The following is a 9,027-nucleotide window of genomic DNA, read 5'->3' on the forward strand; positions in this document are numbered from 1 at the left end:
ATGTATTTAGGTCCTAGGTAAAGCGCACCATGTCCAGAACCTTGCAACTTCCAAGAAGATGAATGATAATGAGAGGCAAGGCAGTCAGCTCATCTGGGAAAATCTTCCCAAGCAGCCTTAAGTAACTACTGTGGGCCAAGGTTTCACAAGGCAGAAAGAAGGACCACTTGGAAGACAACCATGGTACTACATGGTTTTAAAAGAAGCCCAGAGCAAATGTGCCAAGCTCCCAGCAGGGGGGAAAGTGCTTCAAATTCACACCTTCTGGGCTCCAGGGTAAAGCATGCCAATAAGAAGTCACCTACTGGTCTGATGACCAAAGGAATGTGGCCTTGATGGCACTAAAGCAAGTCCCTCAGAATGGTCTTCTGCTTACGTGAATCCCATTTGCCGTGGTTTCCTTCTCCATGGAAGAAAAACATGCCTAAGTTCATGTCAGGACATTCCTGATTTATCCAAGAGCCCAGGATCAAATAAACAAAGGGCTCTGAGCTCTGCCAGGGAGCCTCCTCCTTCAGGAGGGAGAACTAGAGGGAAGTAGGCTCGGCACCGAGTTGGCCCATCACCCCGTGAACTTGGTGAATGACGTGGCTGCTCACTGCCATGGCGATGGAGATGTCACGGGTGGGTGGCAGTGAGAGAGAAGAGGCAAGTAAGTCATGAGAGACAGAGTGAAAGCAGTGCAGGGTCAGAGGAGGGACACACACAGACACGGAATTTGTAGACTACTGTGGTCCACGTACAGCCACAGCAAGCCTGAGCTCAAGTCTGAGTAACACTACGTCCCCATCTCGGGGGTGCAGCGTGGACCAACTGTGACTTGGAAAGCATTATGACGACACTGTGTGGGTAGGCTCTGTTTCATTTCACTTTTTGTCTAAATCTTTTTCCTCCCACAACCCCGTTACCCTTCCCACGATTTTACTAGGATTGAAACAGCCATTTTAGGCGCCTCTGCCCAATTCTAGGTCTTCCTTCTATTAACCTGATTCTGCAGGGCGCCGAGAACAGAAAAACCCGAATGGGATGACCAGGAAGCAGAAATGAATTTAGTTCCAAAAACATGGGAGGATGTTTACTCAGCAAGCACGCCGCAGCCTACAGGGAAGCATTTTTACAGGGTGCTGCATGTAGTGTTTGATTCCAGGGGGTAAAGATAACTCCGGAGCAGGGAGAAGGGCTGGCTCCTTCCATTCTCCCCCAGAGGCCTGGGCAGGCCCAGCCAGTGCAAACTCAAAAAGGCAAGGCAAAGGGCTCACTTGCTCTCTGGCTTCTCTGCAGCTACAGGCCTCAGGAACTCAACAAACTCCCCAGACACTGTGCCTTCCTCATGGCCTCCAAATTATCTGGGTCAAAACTTCATAATGCCAAAGACAAAAAAGTATTTTTTTTTTTCCTTTAAAGGGAAGGCGCTGAACTTTGACCCACCCTAGTCCAGGGTGTGGAATGCAAGCACTGTGTACCAGCCACGAACTCCAGTTCCGCAGGCATCCGCCAGGAAAGCAGCCTTCGTGCCCCGCCGGGCTCCCTGTTCTCTCGTTTTCTCATTAGGGCTGGCTGTACAGGGACTGGGTCTTTACTCAGTGAAAGAAACACAGCTCTCAAGACAGGGCAGCTTGTGCAGGAAAATGATTTCACATTCTACGCAATATCTGGAGCTAGAGTGGGTGTTCTAGATAGATCAGGCAGCAATCCGGTCTCAGGAGGAACTGGCAGGCCCAGGTCCACAGCAAGATGGCATTTCTATTCACCACTGGGGAGGGGGCAGACACTGGCTCATGGTAATCCCCTGAGGTAAATCATTTATTAAGTTCCTACTAAGTGCCAAGCCAACCACAGAACCTAAGTACGGAACATGGGCCAATACCTCAGATATACATGCCAGCTGAGTACCTTAAGAACATTACCAACTTTGCATTGCTGATATTTCAAAAATCCACATTTTAGAAGCTGGAATGCATTTTTCCATTGAAAAAATATTAAATATACTGGTTAGGTTCCACAAAAGTCTATTTTATTCCTTTCAGAAGTCACCAATTCCAGTGTTTTGTGGGGTCAGATGTTAAAGGAGTAAAACTGACTGGGAAGAGAATGTGCCAAGTGGAAAGAACACACCAATCCAAATGGCCAGTCCCTCCCAGGTTCTGCCTGCTTGAGGCCCTCTGAGAAGGGGACCCACAGAGTCCAAACTGTCCAGTTTTTCAGGACAAAGGAGAAATTTAGCTCTGTCACATTTAATTCCTAATATTTTTAAAAAACATGGCCAAAAATTTTTATAAGTCAAAACATACCTACAGGGTTTCCAGTTTGTTCTCTAGGTCCAAAATATAATACATTTGCAATGAAAGCAGGGTGTTGGGGGGGTGGAGGGGACAAGTACTGTCAGAGTAAGGAATTCAACAAAATAAACAAAGAAGAATTACCCACACAGAAAAACCTGACCTCCCAGGGGCTGCTATTTGACGAAAAGAACGGCACAGAGGAAAATGAGGAGGACCTAAACCTTCAGGTCAATGGTTTTTAACTGGCCTGTTGCAGAGGGCTGCAGATGGAGAGTGTGCTGGAATCATTTTTAAGTATGCATGCTACAATTAAAGTACTACTATCTGTGCCCCACCTTGACCTGCCAGAAGTGCAGAGGAACTTGGCTTTCCCCCAGCTGAGTGCTGTTGCTCTGGACATGCACGAAGGGTCTGTCAAGGGCTTTGGTGATAAGAATGGAAGGGATTATCATAATCCACCTGCCTATGCGAGGCATAAGGCCCTCCATAAACAACACTAGCCCAAGTCACTGCCTAGACTCGACTTCCTCCAGGATCTCCTACCCTACTTCTTGAGTACAGCAAAGAAGAAAACTCTCTATGGGTAAACACCAGCCTGTTCAGGTTCTTGTTCTGTCTCTGGAGTCCCACAGCACAAGTCTACTCCCCCAAAGTCTCTGAGATATTTTAGGACAGCTTTTACAACCACAAGGTTTTGGGCTCAACGAGAAGGTACAAAAAGGGAAATGAAAAAGGAAGGGGGAAAAAAAAAAAAGCCAGAGAGAAATATTCTTAAAATAGCTGATCAAAAGTTAACAAGCCAAAGGAAAAGAGGAACAGGCATATGCGTTCATGAGAAAGGAGGTACGTGGGGCAGAATCAAGAGCTGAGTGAAGCAACACACAGGAAAGGCCGCACACAAAAAGGAAATGACAAGAGCCCTGGGTGAGACAGTTCCCAAGGCCAGCCACCAGGTTGTGCCAATGATCCAGGACACACTGATTAAAACCTGGAACCGGGAGAAGGAAACTGTTTACCAGCACAATTCCTAAGTACGAAGCATTCTTTTGCCTGCCTTGTGGGGAAGGGCTCTTATGGATTTGTTGGCGTTCTTTATGTAGTCTGGATATGCTTCCGCTTGCTAGTTATGGGTACTGCATCTACCTTCTCCATGCTCCCTGCTTTGGCTCACTTTTACTGATGTCTTGATGATCAACCAGAAGTATCTCATTTTAACGTCACCCAATTTTTCAAGCTTTTCCTTTATGGTGAATACTTTCTGTGTCTTCTTTAGGAACTGAATGGCTACCCCCAAGGTTATGAAGATACTGTTATCTTATACATGCAATTTTAATTTTCTTCTTTAGATTGATCTTGTTGGAATTTATTTTCATAAATTCAAGGATCAAGATAGGATCAAGATACTTTTTTTTTTCCTTGTAGATATCCTGTTGAACCAGCACTATTTATTAAACTGATCATCCATTCCCCACTGCTCAGCAGTGCCCTCTGTCATAAATCCGAAATCCTGATACATACAGATCTGTTTCTGGGCTTCCTGTTCCCTTGCTTTGGTCATAAATAAGAAAGACAAATATATCTATTCTTGCTGTAGGGATCACTGAAAAGCCACCGTGTGATGTAAGCTCCACGTGGACAGGCACAGGCTGAAAAGGGGTCTTAGGAAGAATAGGAGGATCAGGAACAGACAAAAGCATCACAAGCAAAGGAAGAAGACAATAGGAAGAAAGGAATAATGAGTCTTATTTTTGTAGGCAGCCTCATGGGGAGCAAGAGCACAGGTTCTTATAGTTCAAGAGGTAACCTACACCCAAATCTCCAACTTATACTATTAAGCTGTTCAACCCATGACAAGTCACCTTGCCCATTCTAAGTCTCAGTTTCTTGATCTGCACAAAGGGGATAATGGTCATTCTCACTAAGCTAATTAAGATTAAATGGGATATTGATACATATCATTTATACAAGCTAGCACTGTAGGTATCAAGAAATGTTGGTGCTATCCACCATCATCATCGTCGTAGTCATCGTCGTCATCACCAGTGATGCTATGGGCCAGCTGATCTGTTGAGCAATCTCAGCATTTCACAAAAACATTTTTTAAATGCATGCTACTGAACAAAGTACATAAAGCAGTTAAAAACTGTCAAATGAGGGCTGGGGCTCAGTGGCAGAGCGCTTGCCTAGCATGTGCGAGGCACTAGGTTTGATCCTTAGCACCATATACAAATAAAATAAAGGCATTCCGTCCATGTACAACTACAAAAAAAAAAAAAAAAAAACTGTCAAATGAGACAGGATGTGGATGTGGCTCAGTAGTAGAGTATTATCCTAGCATGTGCAAGACCCTGAATTCAATCCCCAACACCAGGGGGAATAAAAAGCAAACCCTGCTCAAATGAAACAGATCTGATTCTAAATTCCTGTGTAGCTTTTTCACCAGTTATAGAAACCTGAACAACTTATTTAACCTATCTAAGCTTTAAGCTTCAGCTTCATCCATATTTCACAGGAGTTTTCCTGGAGAAGATAATTATAAGATACAGAAACATTAAGCACAAAGCCCAACTCAAGGTTAAGTGCTCAATTAAGCCAGGACAATAATGATGATGAAGATTCTGAACTCAGTATAAGAAAAAGCTTAGCCTATTAATACCTTGAAAGATGTATGGTGCCTAGCATTCTCAGGTATTCTATTCAGGCACTAACCAGCCACAACCATGTTGTCTGTCAATAACTACTTATGTCAGAGTAAGCAGACAAGACCAAGTATTCAGGTGGCTGTCCCAGAAGGATGAGGGTCTTGGAGAAAAGAAGGCAGAGAAGACAAGTAAAAACGTAGTTATTGGGACAGCTCAATACCTGGTAGGAAGAGATGAATTTCTAATCTTGGGAAACTTCAAGAAGAAACAAAAACATAGAATCTATAAATATACATAATCACAAAGAGTAAGAAAATCTGAAGGTGTGCTGGGTGAGCTGGGGATAGGTATATGATTCTTCTAGATTAGAAGTCTGGCAACATTCATCGGGGAGGGACCAGTTCCTCAAGGACCAACGTCATTAACAGCCCAGATCAACAGTGATGACCACCATGTGGTCAGCCTCCTGGAGGAATTATCTCAGAGCCACTGAGAAGACTTTCCCATCAAATCCACAACCCTAGGGACTATGGCACTTCCCTCAGATCACTAAGCTAAAGCAAAACAGTGGTGACAACAAACACTCCAAGGACACAATGCCGCTTCAGGTGCCAAGTGAAAGTCCAAGAGACAAAGGCTAGGGACAGGCTGTGCTGGAGGGTAGGTCCTGGCAGAGGTGAGATGCAGACACGGACACAGAATTTGTCCACAAACGGGGAGCTGGCGTCAGGCGGCAGACAGTAAGTGGCCTGGCATTCACAGGCCCAGAGAATGCAGAATTGCCTCCAAACTCAGTGTGATGGCTAGTGAAGGCCATGTCAGGTACAGATGGAGGTGAATCCCAGAGTCCCTTGTGGAACATGCCCAAGGGGGTCCCTTCAGAGGGACAGTCAGGATTGGGAGGATAGAGATATCATGACTACTGTGCCCTGCTTGTAAACAGATGCTTTCTCCTGGACAGATTGAGTCAGTCTGTCTCTTGGGCCAAAAATCTAGGCTCCAAAGTGTCCTGCCCGGGCTGGCTCCCATCACCTCTTGGGAAAGTGAAAGAAGCCAATGTCTCTATCTTGTCCTCGGCTACTGATGATTAAATCTAAGCTCCTACCCCAAGAGGGCTCACCACTGCGCCTCAAGCATAACCCTTCCTGGAAATGGGACTGGCACCTACTTTTTTGATGATGGGCCAGGGTCACTCCACTAGCCACTGGCCACAGCCCCTGGTTCAGGGGCTTCTGGTACTCCCCAAATGTAGGGGCATGAAGTCTCCTTGGGACTCAGGGAGTAACCCAAGGCGCCTCTTGGCTTCTCTTAAAATCCTGGCCCTGTCAACAAATGGAAATAATTTCCTGAGATGGTGTATGGCTGGGCCACGTGAGTCAGACAGCAGAAATCTGCACCCCATTCCTTAACAGCGGAACTATAGCCAGTGCCTCAGGCCTGTCATGGCCAGGTCACAAGGGTCTTGACCACATGCCCTCCAGGCACAGACTGGTGGTGCCTTTAGATTTTGCTACTGTCACAGGCATGAGGAGACATCTCTAGAAGACACAGAACATGGTCAACTGATGACTCATGGGCTGTGCTGACCTCTGTGTGACCACACAAGTTTAGTGCCATGTGCCTTAAAAATGGAGTCTTCCTACCCCAGAACAAACTACTGCTTTGCTTAACTGAGTCAGATCTAGACAGCAAGAATCATGAACAAGTAGGATGTGGATTCACCCCACAACTCTGACTTTAGCTTTCACTTCCCCACTGCTTTACCCTTCCACCCCGCTACAGACCATGGCTGTACCTGCGGCCTAAGACAGGAGACGGCACAGGTCTGAGCTCTCAATAGCAAAGTGCCAGCCTTGTGGGGAACCAGAGCTGAGGAAAAGATCTCCATGGTCAAGGCTCTCATCTGGGGATGGGGGACAGACTGCAGACTGCCAAAAACATAAAAGTTAAAATCATAATTTGGGGAAATATTTGGGGTATATTTTCATAATGATTTTCACAATGTGAAGCCACCCATGTATGGCCCTCTGGGACTTTGCACATGGTTATTCTCAGGATAGTTCCTGGCTCAAACCTCTGAGGCCAATGTCCTTTCTCAAAAAGCAGAGCAGCAATGTCAGCTTTATCTTCAAAGGTTACACTAAGATGTGCCCCACCCCCCCAAAGCCATGCAACTTGGGGTCAGAGAAGCACCCAAAGCCTTCAGAGGCCAGGGAGAGCATTTACAAAGGAGGCAGTTCTACAGGAAGAATGACCACTCATTCATTCCAAAGAAAAATGTATTTGGGCCTGTTATGTCAGGCATAATGAAGACACTTTGAGAAACCTGTCACCTTGGCCAGCAGGACTCTCAGTCAGCAGAGGCTGTGACTTGAGGAAGCAGTTCATCAGAACAGCTGGCCCCCAAACAAGATGGCTTGAATCCTGCTACCTACCATGCTGAGGCACCTGGCAGTCACTCTTTCTGTGCCTCTCATGAGGTACAGAGCTGGGGCCAGGGAGGCACCTGCAAGCTGAGTGTGCTGAGGATGCAATCTAGAAGTTTCTAGAGACATGAAAGAAGTTCCTCTGGAGCTTCCAAAAGCCCTGAGTCCCCAGAGGGTTGAGAACAAAGGAGAGGAGGAGCTGAGATACTGAGATACTCCTGGAGATCCCTAGCCCACTTCTCCAGAGAGGCCCTTTCCAAATAGCCAGTGGAACACCCCTGCTCACGAGCCCTCCCATTGACCCCACGGCCAAGCAAAAGCATCCACAGTGAGGTCACCAAGAGTATGAACCACCATTCCTGCCCAAACCACAGAGAGCCTCCCTCTTCATCCACACAGCCAGGGATGGCCTGCCAGACAGACTTTAGGTGCTGTAGTTATAGGTTGTAGGGTTGTAAGACCCTCAGCATGGTCTGGCCTCACTTTGCACCAAGACTAGAGTGTCAGCCTTGGGTTCCAGTCTAAGGTATGGGATCTTGGGTGGGTTACCTCATCTTGTGGCCTGAACTTTCTCATCTGTAAAGTAGGGCTAAGAAGCTCATCATACCCCTTCTCAGTGTTGTGCAGATTAGAGCACGTGCCTGTACTGACAAGTATTCAATACGTGCTAGCACCACTATTGCTTTTATCATTAGCAACACTACAGGTTGATCATTTGCTTACACATAAATGAAGCAGAACCCTGATGGGGCTCACTATCTTAGGGGGTCACCAAGCTTCCCTCCCTTATGATCCATAAAGTTCAAAATGTAGGAGAGCAACTCATTTCTGTGCACTGCCATCTGCGTTACTGTACCCATCACCACTGACCCCAGGGGGGTCCTTAGAGCTTTGGGGGGTCCTTAGAGCTTTAGAGAATAAGTCTGATACCCACTTTCCCTGATAGTCCTTTAAGTACACAATATGGTGCTTGGCACCTACTCACCTCTCTGGGGTAAGTATTCTCAAGCTTTAAAGTATTCTTCTCCTGCAGGTGGCCCTCCTCTATTCTCCTTCTATTTTGACATTTCCCCTCCCAATTGGAATCAAGAACCGAAACAACCCTTCCAAAATGACCTGGGCAGCCAAAGCACAGCAGACTCTGGTCCTTAGTGGAGCCCATCCCTGTGGCTATTCTTGCCTCCCCATTCCGCCCTGACCACCCCCTCATACTCCCTGTTTCAAACTTTTGTTCTATGTCTTCTTCAGGAATCTGTCTTGGAAACTTAATGAAAAGCCTTTGGTGAGTTATTTCTATATGCAACTCACTAAGTCATTTCTCACACATTATCTGCGTTAATCTGCTCAGCTTCTCTTATCTGGGAATCAATCCCAAAACTCACCTGTTCCTTTCCCAAGTCTCATCACATGGATCTTTCTTGCTGGCCAAACTCTAGCAAGAAGGTACTTAGACACTGTTGATGCTGGACCAGAATTGGGAGACCCATGGTCTCCACCAGACTAAGCATTATGTTTACCTTTATTCTCCATTCTTTCCCAAGCAGGAGAGATGGATATCCCGCAGGCTATCAGGATAGCCACAACAGCTCAACATTCTTCAAATGCAATAACATCTGTAACCCTGTTACAATTCAGGGCTTGATAATGTATTGTCACATCTTATGTCCCATGGGTCCA

The sequence above is a fragment of the Marmota monax genome, unplaced genomic scaffold (genome assembly GCF_021218885.2).
Source record: "Marmota monax isolate L192 unplaced genomic scaffold, Marmota_monax_Labrador192_F-V1.1 WCK01_AAM20220418_F8-fsc00105, whole genome shotgun sequence".
In the NCBI taxonomy this organism is placed as follows: Eukaryota; Metazoa; Chordata; class Mammalia; order Rodentia; family Sciuridae; genus Marmota; species Marmota monax.